Here is a 14,270-nt window from a genome sequence, read left to right on the forward strand (position 1 = left end):
ATTATAACGTTACACCACACCCTTCATTCTCTAAAACAAAATTACTAAAAAAGTAAAAAAAAAAAACAGGCACAAAAATGGTAAATACCTGACTTTTACCTGCACCGCACTGTCTTTTGACCATTGATTACCTCTCCTCTTCAGCCCAAACTGCCAGGCAATGTCCTGCTCTGTAGACCACCTGGTGTTCTGAGCCACACCCCAACCAACAGGGCTGTGCTTAGACGTAGGAAGCCAAGTCCCTCCAGCCACACCCCTGAGGCCTGGGACCCACTAGAAAGCACAAAACGCTATAGCAATTGCTAGAGATTTGTGATAGCGTTTTGCAAGCGATTTTCCCTGCTCCCAAAATGCTGCATGCTCTGTGATTGCGCGTTCCTGAATCGCAATCGCTCTGGTGGAATCAGTCCCATCCATTTACACTGGCAGAGCATTTAGGGAAATCCCTAGCGATTGAAAATGCTCCCTAAACGTCAAAAAAACAAAATCGCTCTAGTGGGTTCCTGGCCTCACACAAGATGCTGCAGGAGCCAAAAGGTAACTGTATCATTTACAGGGGCAATTTCCATTGCATGGGTGAATAAGAAAAAAACCCATAATTTTTATTTTAGATTAGAGGAGAGGATTCTCCACCAGTGCTGTACATACTGTATATTTATATGCCACAGCATGCTGAATCTGAGCATGGATTCAGTACGAAAAACCTTAACGTGTTCCATATCCTAAAAACACAACCATACTATATTGTTTTTCAGTCTTTTAGATTTATAGATCTTCTGCTGTAAGTGTCATGCAATCCACTGTTCAGCCAGAGCATGATATACTGCTGTTTAGGGGCAGGATTACAAAGCAATCATCAAGACTGACTTCTTGAAGTCAAGACAGAACAGTTTTTAAGCAAAAAAAAAAGAAAAAGAAAAAAGAAGCATTCAGAGTGACATCTGTTCTGTTGTAATGAACTGACCAGAGGGGAGCACTTGTAATTACCAGACCTGCTGCTGCCTGCTGGCATTCCTGCTTACTTGTTTATCGTAACCCATTTCTTCAGATACATACTGTCTGTCTGTGGATGATTATTAGGCTTGGTTCATAAAACAGACACTTCTATCAGTATGTGTGCAATTATATTAGCTATTAAAGATCATGGCTCATGTTCTCCCTGTGTCTGTGTGGGTTTCCTCTGGGCTCTTCAGTTTCCTCCCACATACCAAAGACCTACAAATAAGTTAGTTGGTTTCCCCCTAAATTGGCCCTAGACTGCGATACATACACTGCATGTTACAAACATATCTACATTATGAGAGAGCCGAAAGCTACTTAAAGCGGTTTAAAACCCTGACATAATATTCAATAAATACATGTTTTCCTACTTTCTTTATGCCATACGGTTATCATATTTGAATTTGTGAATAAGTATTATTATTCATTCAGATAATTTTTAATCTTTGATGAAAATAACTTTTCAGCACTTTTCAACTAAAAAAGTACCAAAAAGTAGGTGAAAAGGTACTATCAAAATTATTTTGAGTATTTTCTTGTTTTCTGGTGGCTTAAAAGGCATTTTATTGACAAGTTTAAAAATATCACCTAGGAGAAAACTCTACCCTTGGGCCCATATGAAATTCTCTTTTTCTCTGGAGTTATCTCCCCAGAGATACTTTTCATTGTCTATTTAAAACAACTTTTCAGCATTTTACCATTGAAAAAGTAACCAAAAGTTGGTGAAAAAGAACTATCAAAATTATTTTGAGTATTTGCTTGCTTGCTGGGGGTGTAAAAAAACAATTTTATGACAAGGCCCCATATTAACTTTTTCTTTGGAGATAAGTTTTCAACATATTTTTAAAATAACTTTTCAGTACTTTGTAAATGAAAAAGTAGATAAACAAGTACCTCTCAACATTATTTTTCAGCAATCTCTCACTTGTTGATGGTTTAAAAGGCACTTTATTAACAAGGTGTGAAAAAATCACCTAGGAGAAAACTCAGGAGAAAGGGGTAAGTGCATATGGGTCAATGTGTAAACATTTCATTTAGGAGAAAACTAAGTAGAAAAAGTGAATTGCATATGTAGGCCTAGGACCCTTATTTCATTCACTTTTTTCCAAAGATTTTTGCTAGGAGATATATATATTTTTTTCAGATTCTGTTAAAATAACCGTTCAGCATTCTGCAATTGAAAGTACCAACAAATAAGTGAAAAGATACTGTCACAATTATTCTGAGTATTTTCATTCTTTCTTGTGGCTTTAACCTCCTTAGCGGTAACCTCGAGCTGAGCTCGGGGTAAGCCGCCGCGGAGGATTTCTCAGCCCCTGGTGGGGCGATTCCTGTTCTGTAAATTGCTGTACGCGCAGCCAGCACTTTGCTAGCTGCGCGTCCAGCTCGATCGCCGCCGCTCTGCGGCGATCGTCCGCACGCAGCGGCGGAAGAGGCCCCCCCCGCCAGAGCCCTGCGCAGCCCGGACCAATCAGTCCCGGGCAGCGCAAAGGGCTGGATCGGATGGGTCTGACGTCAGGATGTCGGCTGACGTCCATGACGTCATTCCGATCGTAGCCATCGCGACAGGAGAAGCCAAACAGGAGATCGCGTTCTATACGCAATCTCCTGTTTACTTTTGTTGCCGGCGGCGATCGGACTAGAGGGACACATGCGCCCTCTAGTGGTGTTTTATGTAGCTACCACTCGGGTAGCTACATGAAACAAACAAACAAAATTTTCAAAAAAAGTGCAATGCAGCCTCCTTGGCGGAAAAATTGAACCGCCAAGGAGGTTCATTTTATTGATAAAATATGAAAATATCACCTAGGAGGAAAAGTGAATTAAATAAGCGCCAAGGTCTCTTTTCCCAAACATTTTTTAGTTTTTTTTCTACCAACAAAGTATGCTCCCTCTTTGATGATTTATTACAAAGTCTACAGCAATGGCAGGGGTGCATTTATCAGTGCTATACGGACCATTTTGCAATTTCATACTTTGTATTATTGTGTAGAAAGGCCTGGAAGCTTGAACACTTCTCAGTACAAATGGTTTATAAACTACCCATTGTCAAAACAACAGGGATTCCTTGCATTTCAGTGTATGTTGTGTCAGATAATGATTTGAACCTTTACATGAATAGCTGAGGTTTATAGGTAATTCATTGTATGAGACAGTAACAAAGTAACAGACTACGCATAAAGGTCAGTGCAGAACATCCTTTATGGTAAGTCATTTACAGGTAGTACTACCAAGGAGCAGCATAGGAATAGTAAGATTATCAAAAACCTGCCATCTTATCTTTGCATTTAAACATTCTATAGCTGGGTCATAATCCAATGGAATTATACAGATGTAAATGACATCAAAGTCACATACAGTGCAAGTGAATTGCGCTATGTGCGCAATTTAATCTGAGTCATAAATGCAGGTAAAAGTGCAGAGTTCTGTGTGCGCATAGTAATTTTACCAGCATTTAGTGACCATAGCCCTATTTTTCCTTTATTATTATTTTATTATTTAGTATTTATATAACACCAACATCTTCTGTACACTCTGTACAGAGTATATTGTCTTGTCATATTTGAACTTAATCTTCTTCTTAGATGATGTGCTTCAACAGAATATCAAACACACCCAGAAAGTAAACTTAGGTAAGCCCTGCTAAACAGCTAGAATGGATTAAAGTGATGACAAAATATTATCCTCCTCATCTGACTGAATTATTCCTACAGAAAAAAATCTATTTTGGCTACACAGGAATCTAAAAAAGAAACAGACCCACAGCGTAAGGATTTTTCTAAACTGCATCACCAAACACGGATGAAACGTATATTCCACAATCATCTGCACAACAGACAAGACACAAAGCTGGGAACTTGTATGAATGAAAGAATGGCAAATACATTTTCCATACATCCAGTCCTATGCAAGCAATAGGGGCATGCTTATGGTACTTCTGCCCTGTACAAAGGCTGAACTGAATTCTAGGTTTGTAAATATATGCATAATCCATGAGTAAAATACAGTAGGTACTGGAATGTTTTGATTATGTAGATAAAATCAAAAGATAAGTGTATTTATTCAAATATACACACAGTGCAACCTACATTTTGTATAAAACGCGCAGTTGCTTCTGTAATACATGATAGGCAAGTAATGTAATGTGCATTGGAGAAGCAATGCGCATGTTGTGTACATAACGCATTGTGTGCGCACACGTTATGTGGCTTGTATAGACAACAGCGAAATTGCCTGGCACCGCAATTTTCAATTAAAGTGGACCTGAACTCTTGCACAGAAGGAAAACATAGAGACATGCACCCTGATTGTATTTAGAAAGTTTAGGCTGTCTTAATTCCCCCTCATCTGTGTCTTATCACTAGTTGTAATTTGATCCTCCCCTGTGTCACATGACTGCCTATGGTAGATAAGCAGATAAGCCCATTTGATAGCATAGGCTACAAACAATATGTCTGCTTCTACGAATCAGGAAGTAAAAACTGTGAAAATGTATTTTAGGATTTTTTTATCAGCTGCAACAAAGAAATATTTTGTATCTTTTAGAGCAGAGAGGAGTTCTGAGTTCCGGTCCACTTTAAGAGATAGTGTGCTATAGGGTAACTCATCAGATATTGTTAAATCTTGAGAACAATATTAGGTTTCTAAACACTGGTGCATAGACCATTGAAAACATGGGAAAAAAATTGTTGTTGATTTATCAAAGGAAAATGCACTGAAGGACAGTGACACTACACTATGCTGACAGCAAATCTGAGGTGAACCCCCCCCCCCCCCCTCACTTCAGGTTTTATACATACCTATGTAGAAAGAAGGCCCTGGATCCTATAGAGCCTTCCTAATCCTCGCTCCTTCCCTCCATTCCCACGCTGCCCCTGGGGGAAGTTACTTGTTGTTCTAGTTTTTCGCACTCCTCACACAGACTTGCATGTGCACAGTAAGGATGCACTTGACTTCAGAAGTACTCTGGCATACAAGTAGTTCCAAATGCTGGGCGAGGAGTGCCAAAGAGCTATACCACCGAGGTGATCAAAAATGTCCTGATGTCCTGAAACTCCTGTCAACACTGAACATCAGGAAAGCCCCTGGCCCTGACGGAGTGACTCCAGCCTGCCTGAAAACCTGCGCCAGGCAACTCGCTCCCATCCTCTCCGCCATTTTCACCAAGTCACTAAGAGAAGGGAAGGTCCCTGCCTGCTTCAAGAGGTCGACCATCATCCCTGTCCCTAAGAAACAAGGGGTTTCTGAGCTTAACAACTTTAGACCAGTGGCCCTTACGTCCGTCATAATGAAAACCCTGGAGCGAGCAATTCTATCCAACCTCAAACTCTCCACCTTGCCCCTTCTGGATCCCTATCAGTTCGCGTACAGGGCAAACAGGTCCACTGATGACGCAGTAAACATCTGCCTTGAATCTATCTATGACCACCTGGATAGACCAGACACGTACGCCAGAATACTACTCTTGGACTTCAGCTCGGCGTTTAACACCATCTGTCCACGCATTCTGCAGGAGGAACTAGCTGCACTGGGAGTGCACCCAAGCCTACGACTTTGGATCACAGACTTTCTCACTAACAGGACCCAAGTCGTCAGGCTGGGAGACATCAGTTCACGAAGTATGATCACGAACACAGGCGCGCCTCAAGGATGCGTCCTGTCTCCACTGCTGTTCTCCCTTTACACAAACAAATGCAGATCCAGGGCAGACTCAGTTAAGGTCATCAAGTTCGCCGACGATACTACTATCATTGGACTCATCACCAAGGACAATATCCAGGAGTACTGTCAGCAGGTGGAGAGAATCTCCCTCTGGTGCAAGGAGAACAGGCTGGTACTTAACACCGCAAAAACTGTAGAACTAATTGTTGACTTCAGAAGGTCTGCTTCCACCCCACCCCCAATTCACATCGATGGTACGGAGGTGGCAAGAGTACCCTGCGCTCGCCTCCTGGGCACCACAATCTCCAGTGACCTCACCTGGAGGCCCAATATCACTGCAATACAGAGAAAAGCCCAGCAGAGACTGTACTTCCTCCGCCAGCTGAGGAAGTTTGGCATGGTCCAAGAGATTCTGACCAATTTCTACTCCGCTACCATTGAGTCGATCCTCTGCTCATCCATTCTGGTCTGGTACGCCGGCGCAACTGCCAGCGACAGGCACTTACTTCAGAGGGTCATCAGGGCGGCGGAGAGGGTCATTGGGAGACCTCTCCCCTCCCTTGACCTCCTACACAACAAAAGTCTGAGATCGAGGGCCCTGAAGATCGCTAACGACCCCTCTCACCCGGGCCACTGCTACTTCAGTCCGATGCCATTGGGACGGAGGCTTCGGGCCATCTACACAAAGACGGCTAGGCACAGTAATTCCTTCTTCCCCTCAGCTGTCAGCCTCCTGAACTCCCTCCACATACTCCCATCAGGGCACCCCCACGACATATAGAACTGTCACAGACAGAGCCAACTGCTGCTCTAGGATGTAAACTGGAAATGCAAATGTAAAGTAAATTGTAAATGTTATTGTAACGCAAATGTAGCCGTCTGCTACTGACATGTGTAACTGTAAATTTCTGCTCCTGTTGCTTATCTATGTTATCGATTGATGTCTCTTCTGAGCCAAATGTACTGTGCCAAACCCAATTCCGGGCATGACCCAGTCATGCTTGGCGAAATAAACTATTCCTGATTCCTGATTCCTGATTCCTGAAAAAGCTTCTACAGGGGGCAATGCAAGAGCATTCATTCTGCATAGGTATGTATTAAAGCTGAAATTCATTTTTGCTTTAGATTTCCTTTGAAGTGTACCTGAACTCAGAACTTCTCTCTGCTCTACAAGATAAGCAACAGTATAATAACATTTACAGAAGAACATTTCTTTGGTACAGCTTACAGAACTCCTGTAATAAATCTGCAGTGTAGCTACTTCCTGCTTTCATTGAAGCAGACAAAGGGTTAACATCCTGTGTTTACATACTAGCTGTGTCTACTGAGGCTGCCAAAATCCTGTGCTGACACAGCTGAGAGATCAAATTACATTTGTGATTACCTACAGATGAGGGGGTATAATACAGGCTAAACTCTCTACATACACGCCGGGTGCATGTCTCTCTGTTTTCTGTTTTCCTGTGCAAGAGTTCAGGTCCACTTTAAAACATCCGGTTATCTGCAAAGAGATTTTTGTCTTTTTCTTGCCCTAGATTAGACTGGATGTCCCAAGGTGACCGAGTCTACTTCACTGCTTTTCACTTAACATCTCCTCAATCAATTTCCTTCCTCCCCCTCCCAAAAACAATAGACCCTGCCCATAGAAAGTATAAATAGTGTGCCTTACTATTTGGATAGGATATACAAAAAGTGACATACTCTTCCTAAATAATATATTGTAGGTGATCTGAATTATTTAATAGATTCTTATTTCTGTAACCCGCAAGGTAATGCAACTCTATCATAAATTCCACTTCCAAGCAGTGTGTCAGCTGCAGAGCCAAATAACGGTATCACTATCTTTTGATGGATTGTCTATGATGTAGGATTAGCAAATTCCAAAATGTCCACCTACCACAGGCTTAATCCATTCAGATAGCATTCTGTAAAACGTTGGTAAAGCCATAGATTGAGCACTGGAAGTTCAATAAGTTCCCACCCAAACTAGGAAATACTGAATTCTGTTTTGAATTCAGGTTTTTGTGACTTTTTTGTTTTTAAATATAAGGCCCCTTTCATACATAATAGATTTCATGTGTTCAAATTTGTGTTGGCCACACATTGAATTAGTCAATGGCATTCTGTTTCACTTGCACTGTTGTGCAATTTTTTAGGTACTTACCTTCTGCGGGAAAAAAGTGGTGGCATGTACAGTTTTTTGGGGGGTTTTTTTGCGATTCGCATATCATTGCAAGCCAAAACTTCACATAAAAACACGCATAAACAAAAGAAGATCTGGAACAGAAAAATCTCAAAATGCAGAATCGCAAATATGGAAAAACATGACCATAAATTGCAGAGATAAGTGTGAAAGCTGCCTCTAATTTAGCCCCCACTATTAGCGCTTTTGCAGCGTTTGCCAATTTCCGGTGGTCGGCAAAGTGCTGCACCAATAGAACCCTATGGGGATAAATCCACAGCAGTGTTGCGATATCAACGTGAAAGCGCTGCCTGCTGCAATTTTGTGATTTACCCAGAGCAATTGCTATGCAAGGCAATGAGCGCCTGTCTTGATCTCTACAGAAGTTGAGAAGAAAATAGCAGTACTTCGGCTTTAAGGCCTCTTTCACAGTGGGATGTTGCATTGGATGCGACGTTAAAGTCGCACAACGTGCCCATAATGCAGTGCATGTAGGCTATAAAATTGGACGTTATGTGTCTCTCGGTGCGCCATTTTCGTCGCATACTGATGGAATGAAAATAGCACATGCATTACATTTAAAGAAAAACAAAAACATTACTGAGCATGTGCAACACACATAACGCAGCAAATGTATTGCTAAACACACAGCATGCAGCACTTTCTAAATAGTGGTACACATTACACAAAACGCAACGTGTGTACTGTGAATGTCGCACAGACTAAGTATTGCTGTGCGTTAGTCTGCGTTATTTTTTTTTTTATCACAAACAATTTTTATTGTTTTTTTTAAATGAGAAATAACAGAATAAATGCTATTCAGAGAACATTTAAAAACATAACAATAGTGATATGTATAATGGATGAGGTACAGTGAAGTCTGCCAAAGCAGAGGTAGTTTCCACATATATAGAAGTAGGTGCCGGTAGCACAAGGCAACATATACCGGCACCCCATTAAGTCAACAAATAGCTCATGTCAAAAATTATTATCCGGGCCACCGCAGAGATGGTGGCTTAAATGCTCTTGACTGTTGGTACCTTACATCTAAGTGTAATGCTTTAAGCATTATGAGGTTGGAGAAGTACTTAGTGAGGGGGGTGTCTTCTGGTTCTGCTAGCCCCACATGGGGGGCTGCAGCAGCTGGGGAGTGGATGGGACAGAACCATCCAACGAGAGGAGGAGGAAGTGGAAAAAGGAAGGGACAGAAAAGTTAAAGGAGTAAGGGGAGGGGAGTCCTTCGCCGAAACGCTACCATTTAAGGGTAATGATTGAAAGTTTTATATCGCTGTAAGCGAGGACGGGAGGCAATGGGAATAGTTGATAAAGTAAGGCTTCCAGACTTTTTCAAATTGTGGGAGAGAGTCGTCTAGTATGGCTTTCATTTTTTCAAAACAGAGTGCATGGCTCAGATTAGTTTTGAAGGAATTAAAAAGAAGCGAAGGAGTCTTCCATGAACCCGCTATTACCCTCTTGGCAGCGAGGCATATGTGCATTAGTAGTTTATATTGTGCTTTTGAGAGGTCCGGAGGTTTTATACCCAGGAGGGCCACCTCTGAAAGTTTAGGAACACGAAGGCGAATGGTAGAGTAAATTACCTGGTATATCCTGATCCAGAATCTACGTATCATTGGGCAAGACCACCATACATGTAGATAGGTTCCCCGATGACCACAGGCTCGGAAACATAAACCGTTAGATGAGGGACAAAATTTCTCAACACGGTCTGGGGTCGTGTACCATCTCAAGAGAGCCTTGATCTGGGTCTCTACTAGAGCGGAGCTTATTGAAAGGCTAGGGATGTCCCTCCACATGTACTGCAGGTCGTCGGTGTCAAAATTAACATTAAGTTCCCGCTCCCACCTCAGAATGTATTGTGGTTTGGGAAGATTAGGGGGAGAGATTGTATTTTTATATAGTTGGGAGATGAGGCCTGGGGATCCAGGGTCTGTAGCACATATATGTTCAAAGTATGTTCTAGTTAATAATGAATCTCAGGACCTAATATACTTGTTTATAAAGTGGGAAATTTGGAGAAATCTAAACAGCTCTTTGTCTGGTATTTGTTTGTGTTCCTTGAGAGAGGAAAAGGATTTAGGCGCTGTGTCTGATACCAGGCTATATATTGTTATTAGACCCTTTTGCTGCCACCATTTAAAGGTAGATGAGTTATGTAAGCCTGGTGTAAAATCTGGATGACCTAAAAATGATGTGAGAGGTAGGTGGGGGGATGCAAGTCTATCTTTTAGTTTTGTCTGGTTCCAGACACACAATGAGTGTGAGATTATAGGATTTTTGATTAGTTTGGTTTGCGTGGAAGTGAGCCAGAGGAGATTACGGATAGAAATAGGCGAACAGAAGGAGCTCTTTATGTCACACCAGATAGGGGAGTATTTTTCTTCATGCCAAGGTGTCAATTGAGCTATTTGTGCTGATTTATAGTAGGCCGATATGTTGGGGACCCCCAGGCCTCCATCTGTGTGGAGTCTATAAAGGGTTTCTCTAGCGATTCGAGGACCAGTGTTCTTCCAGATAAAAGAGAGCAATGTTGCTTGTACTTTGTTGAGGAAGGAAGGGGGAACAGGGACTGGTAAGACTCTGAATGCATATAGGAATTTGGGCAAAATCGACATTTTAATCGCTGTTATCCGACCCAGCCATGAGATCGCGTACCGTTTCCAACATTCCAGGAGTTGCAAAATCTCAGTGAAGAGCGCAGGGAAGTTAGCTTCAAAGAGAGAGTGGTAGGAACTAGTTAAATAGATGCCTAAATATTTTAGCTTATGTGGTTCCCACTTGAATTCATAAGATTTTCGCAAATCCTGCAGTGATTCTGGGGATAGAGAGATATTCAACGCTTTAGACTTGAGGCTGTTTATTTTTAGTCCGGAAATATCTTCAAAAGTTAGGAGAATGTCTGCCAAATGGGAGAGGGATTCGCGTGGGGCGGGTCAGAGTGAGTATTACATCATCTGCATACATACAGAGTTTATGATGCCTGCCAGCTAATTCAATTCCATGTATGTCAGCATGTTGATTAATTAAGAGAGCTAATGGTTCCATTATGAGGGCAAACAATAAAGGAGACAGCGGGCATCCTTGGCGGGTACCTCTGCCTACGGGGAAAACAGAAGATTTATGCCCGCTATACTTAACAAAGGCTCCGGGGGAGGAATAAAGGGCCTTAAGCCACTTTAGAAAATTGGCGCCGAAGCCCCAAGTGCTCAGTAGTGCAAACAGATACTCCCATGATACTGCGTCAAAAGCTTTTTGAATATCAAGAGACAATAGCATCGTGGGAGTATCAGTAGTCGTTGCAGTGGAAATCAGGTGTAGGAGCCTTCTGACATTGTCTCCCGCCTGGCGTCTCGGCCTATTAGCTCATCAATGCCATTGCTAAGTCTGGTAGCTAGAATTTTTGCTAGAAGCTTAATATCAATATTCAGCAGAGAAATGAGTCTATAATTAGACCACATAGAGTGGTCGGTATCAGGCTTTGGGATCATACTAATGCTCGCCAGCAAGGTTTCTGGGCCAGGTTTTTCTCCTTGTAGCAATTTATTAAAAGCTGTGGTCAGGGGGGTGGCGAGGATGTGCGCGAACTTTTTGTAATATAGGGCCGGGAAGCCATCAGGGCCAGGGGCTTTATTGATCTTGGAAGTTTGAATGGCTTGGATTACTTCCTCCGGTGTTATCGGCTGATCTAGCGCCTGTCTAAAGGTTTCGTCAACGGGTGGTAAAGATAGATTATGTAGGGTATTCTGGAGCAGAATGGAGTTTGTATTCTTAGAGGGTTGGTATAGTTTGGCAAGACCTTTGTGGAACACTTCCACTATTTTCTTGGGGTTACAAGTGTAGGCGCCATTTCCTATATTTAATTTGATTGTTTTATAAGTAGGGTCTGGCTGTCGCAGTCGTAGTGCAAATATAGCGGTCGGCTTATTACAATTTACTGACAGCTTATATTTGCTCCATCGTAAGTTTCTTTCTGCCCTATTAGTAAGGAAAAGGTTTAAAGCTTCCTCTGCTCTGAATCTAGATTGTCTATTTGTAGGAGAGGGATCTCCGTTAAGTTTATCCACAGCGTCATTATATGTTTGTTCTAGGAGAGCCAGATCAGATGCGTATTTCTTTTTTTTGTTAGAGGCAAGGGCTATAATGTGGCCGCGTAGGACTGCTTTATGTGCCTCCCAGATTATAAAATCAGGAACCTCACTATTGCTCGGGTTAAGAGTGAAGTAGTCTTTAAGGTGATTTTCTAAGATAGCAACATTAGCTGGGTCGGACAACAGCGACTGGTTAAGGGACCAACGAGGCTCTGAAGGCTTGGTGAGTAATGAGGATAAAGAGATGAGGACTGCGTTATGGTCTGACCATGGGATGGGCTTGATCTCAGCTTTGCTAAGGTTTACAAGTGAGTTAGTTTGTATGAAGCAATGATCAATACGGGATTGGGTATTGTGTGGGTGCGAATAAAAGGTGTATCCTTTTTTGTTAGGGTGCACTTCCCTCCAACAATCAGTTAGGGAGAGCGTTTGAAGAAGATCTCTAAACTGTTTGGCATTACGTGATTCTGCGGATAAAGGATGTAGATGAGAGGGTTTGTCTCTATCTAGATTGGGTCGCAAAACTAGATTAGAGTCACCGCATAAAAGCAATGTGCCAACTGTGTGTATGCCCAACACATCTATAAGATGCCACAGAAAGGGTAGTTGATCCGAGTTGGGAGCCTAATACGTGGCAATCGTGACTTCTACATCTTGAATGGTACCTACCAAGATTAGATATCTGCCATCGGGGTCTTTAATTTCTTTATTACATATAAAGTTAACTGACCTCCTGAGCGCAATAAGTACGCCTCTTTGTTTTGTTTTAGCACTTGCCGTATAAAATTGAGGGAATGTGCTATGTAGGTATTTAGGTGTATAGCTTATTGGGAAGTGTGTTTCTTGCAGGCATACAATGTCTACATGCGCAGTGCGGAAAAAGGAAAAAGCTTTGGAACATTTCACTGGGGAGTTAAATCCCTGAACGTTCAGGGATATCATATTAAGAGCCATGGGTTATGCTTAAAAGGTAGGTTTCAGATAGACTCTCATAAGATAAATTGGGGATGGAGTAGCGAGACGACGAAGGAATAGTGGGGAAAGACAGGGAAACACAGAAAAAGAGAAGTGAATTAAAGGAAGAGAGGAGAGGCCCTAGACCGGGTAACCTCAGATTTAAGGGTGGATACTGGAAAGTATCCGAATGCTCCCGTAGGGTGCCAACTAAATGACACTCGTCGGGTGCCAGTAGGGGTGCATGATGGGTCGGGAGGAGCTAAATAAAGTTATTTAGAGTCAAAGCCACTGCATAACCGGCTGACTATGCAAAGTGTGTTTAAGTAAAATAGGTCTAAAACATCTCAAGGTAATAAGAGACCAAGCAGCTGTAAACTAAGCGTGTGGTTGGCAAGGTCCCCTGAGAGTCTGGGGAGATCAGGACGCCCCCCGGCCCCCCCGCCGCGACCCACGGTTGGAGAATGCCGCAGTGGCGGACCCGGATTGCAAATTGCAACCAGGACGGCATGCGTAACATTGTCACAGTCGCGGGCGCCCCGGGGGGGCAGAGGGAGCGAGCCCGCAGAGCAGACAGCCAGGAGGACAACAACTTAAAAGAATAGGGGATGAGTCCTTAGTTTGCAATATTGGCCCAGCCCCCCGGGGCACACCGCGTGGAGGAGAATGCTGCAGTGGCGGACCTGGACTGTAAGGACACAGCCAGGATGGCATACAAAACATTGTCGGCAATGCGGGTGGCCCGGGGGGCGGGGGAAGATCAGGTCAAAGCCCACCATAAGGTAGACTACCCATAAGGTGCACGTTAATGTCAGGGTTATAATCCAAACGTGGATTTTAGTAAGGTGGGGAGAACCTACGTGTATATCTGGAGCTCAACTTGAGTATGGTCGTGTATAACCCAGTATCTGGCTATCCAGTATATAGGGAAGCCCCATGGATGCCGAAGCACCCCAGGACACCCAGCCCGCCCCCCAGCGACACCCCACCAGAGGGCCACGCACAGCCAGCCCCGCCAAAAATAAATTGACCGGGTGGAGCACGCGGCCCCCGGCGGGACGACCCGGGGGGCAGGAGGGGCGCCCCCGCATTCAAATATGATACGTCCACCAATCCAGTAGATATAATTTGCATTCTGGCACAACGGCCATTTTAAGCTTGGATTAAGCACACATAACATGCAATATTAGTAGTAATAAACTTCAATAGATTAATATAGAAGAATAATTAACTTTTAGAGTATATAAACGTTCTGTTCTTCTAAAGACAACGTCTCGATGTGTCTAACTAGGGGGAGCATAGTTCCCTGAGTTTAGGGACAACAATGTTCAAGTCCGTGCAGAAGTGCTGGAATCCGGACATGGCTG

The 14,270-nt window shown here is 43.0% G+C and overlaps 2 protein-coding genes across 2 annotated transcripts in view; one reads left to right on the forward strand and one right to left on the reverse strand.

Annotated features, from left to right (window-relative positions):
• GGT1 (gamma-glutamyltransferase 1) overlaps positions 1-14,270 on the reverse strand; it is a 222,987-nt gene that overhangs the window by 125,037 nt on the left and 83,680 nt on the right. The gene's annotated exons all lie outside the window — the stretch shown is intronic.
• Positions 1,929-14,270, forward strand: part of LRRC75B (leucine rich repeat containing 75B) — a 97,768-nt gene continuing 85,426 nt past the window's right edge. The window contains exons 1-2 of the mRNA XM_068238315.1: positions 1,929-1,998; positions 3,585-3,632. The gene's annotated coding sequence lies outside the window, so the exon portion shown is untranslated. The remainder of the gene's footprint in view (positions 1,999-3,584; positions 3,633-14,270) is intronic.

The sequence above is a fragment of the Hyperolius riggenbachi genome, chromosome 1 (assembly GCF_040937935.1).
Source record: "Hyperolius riggenbachi isolate aHypRig1 chromosome 1, aHypRig1.pri, whole genome shotgun sequence".
In the NCBI taxonomy this organism is placed as follows: domain Eukaryota; kingdom Metazoa; phylum Chordata; class Amphibia; order Anura; family Hyperoliidae; genus Hyperolius; species Hyperolius riggenbachi.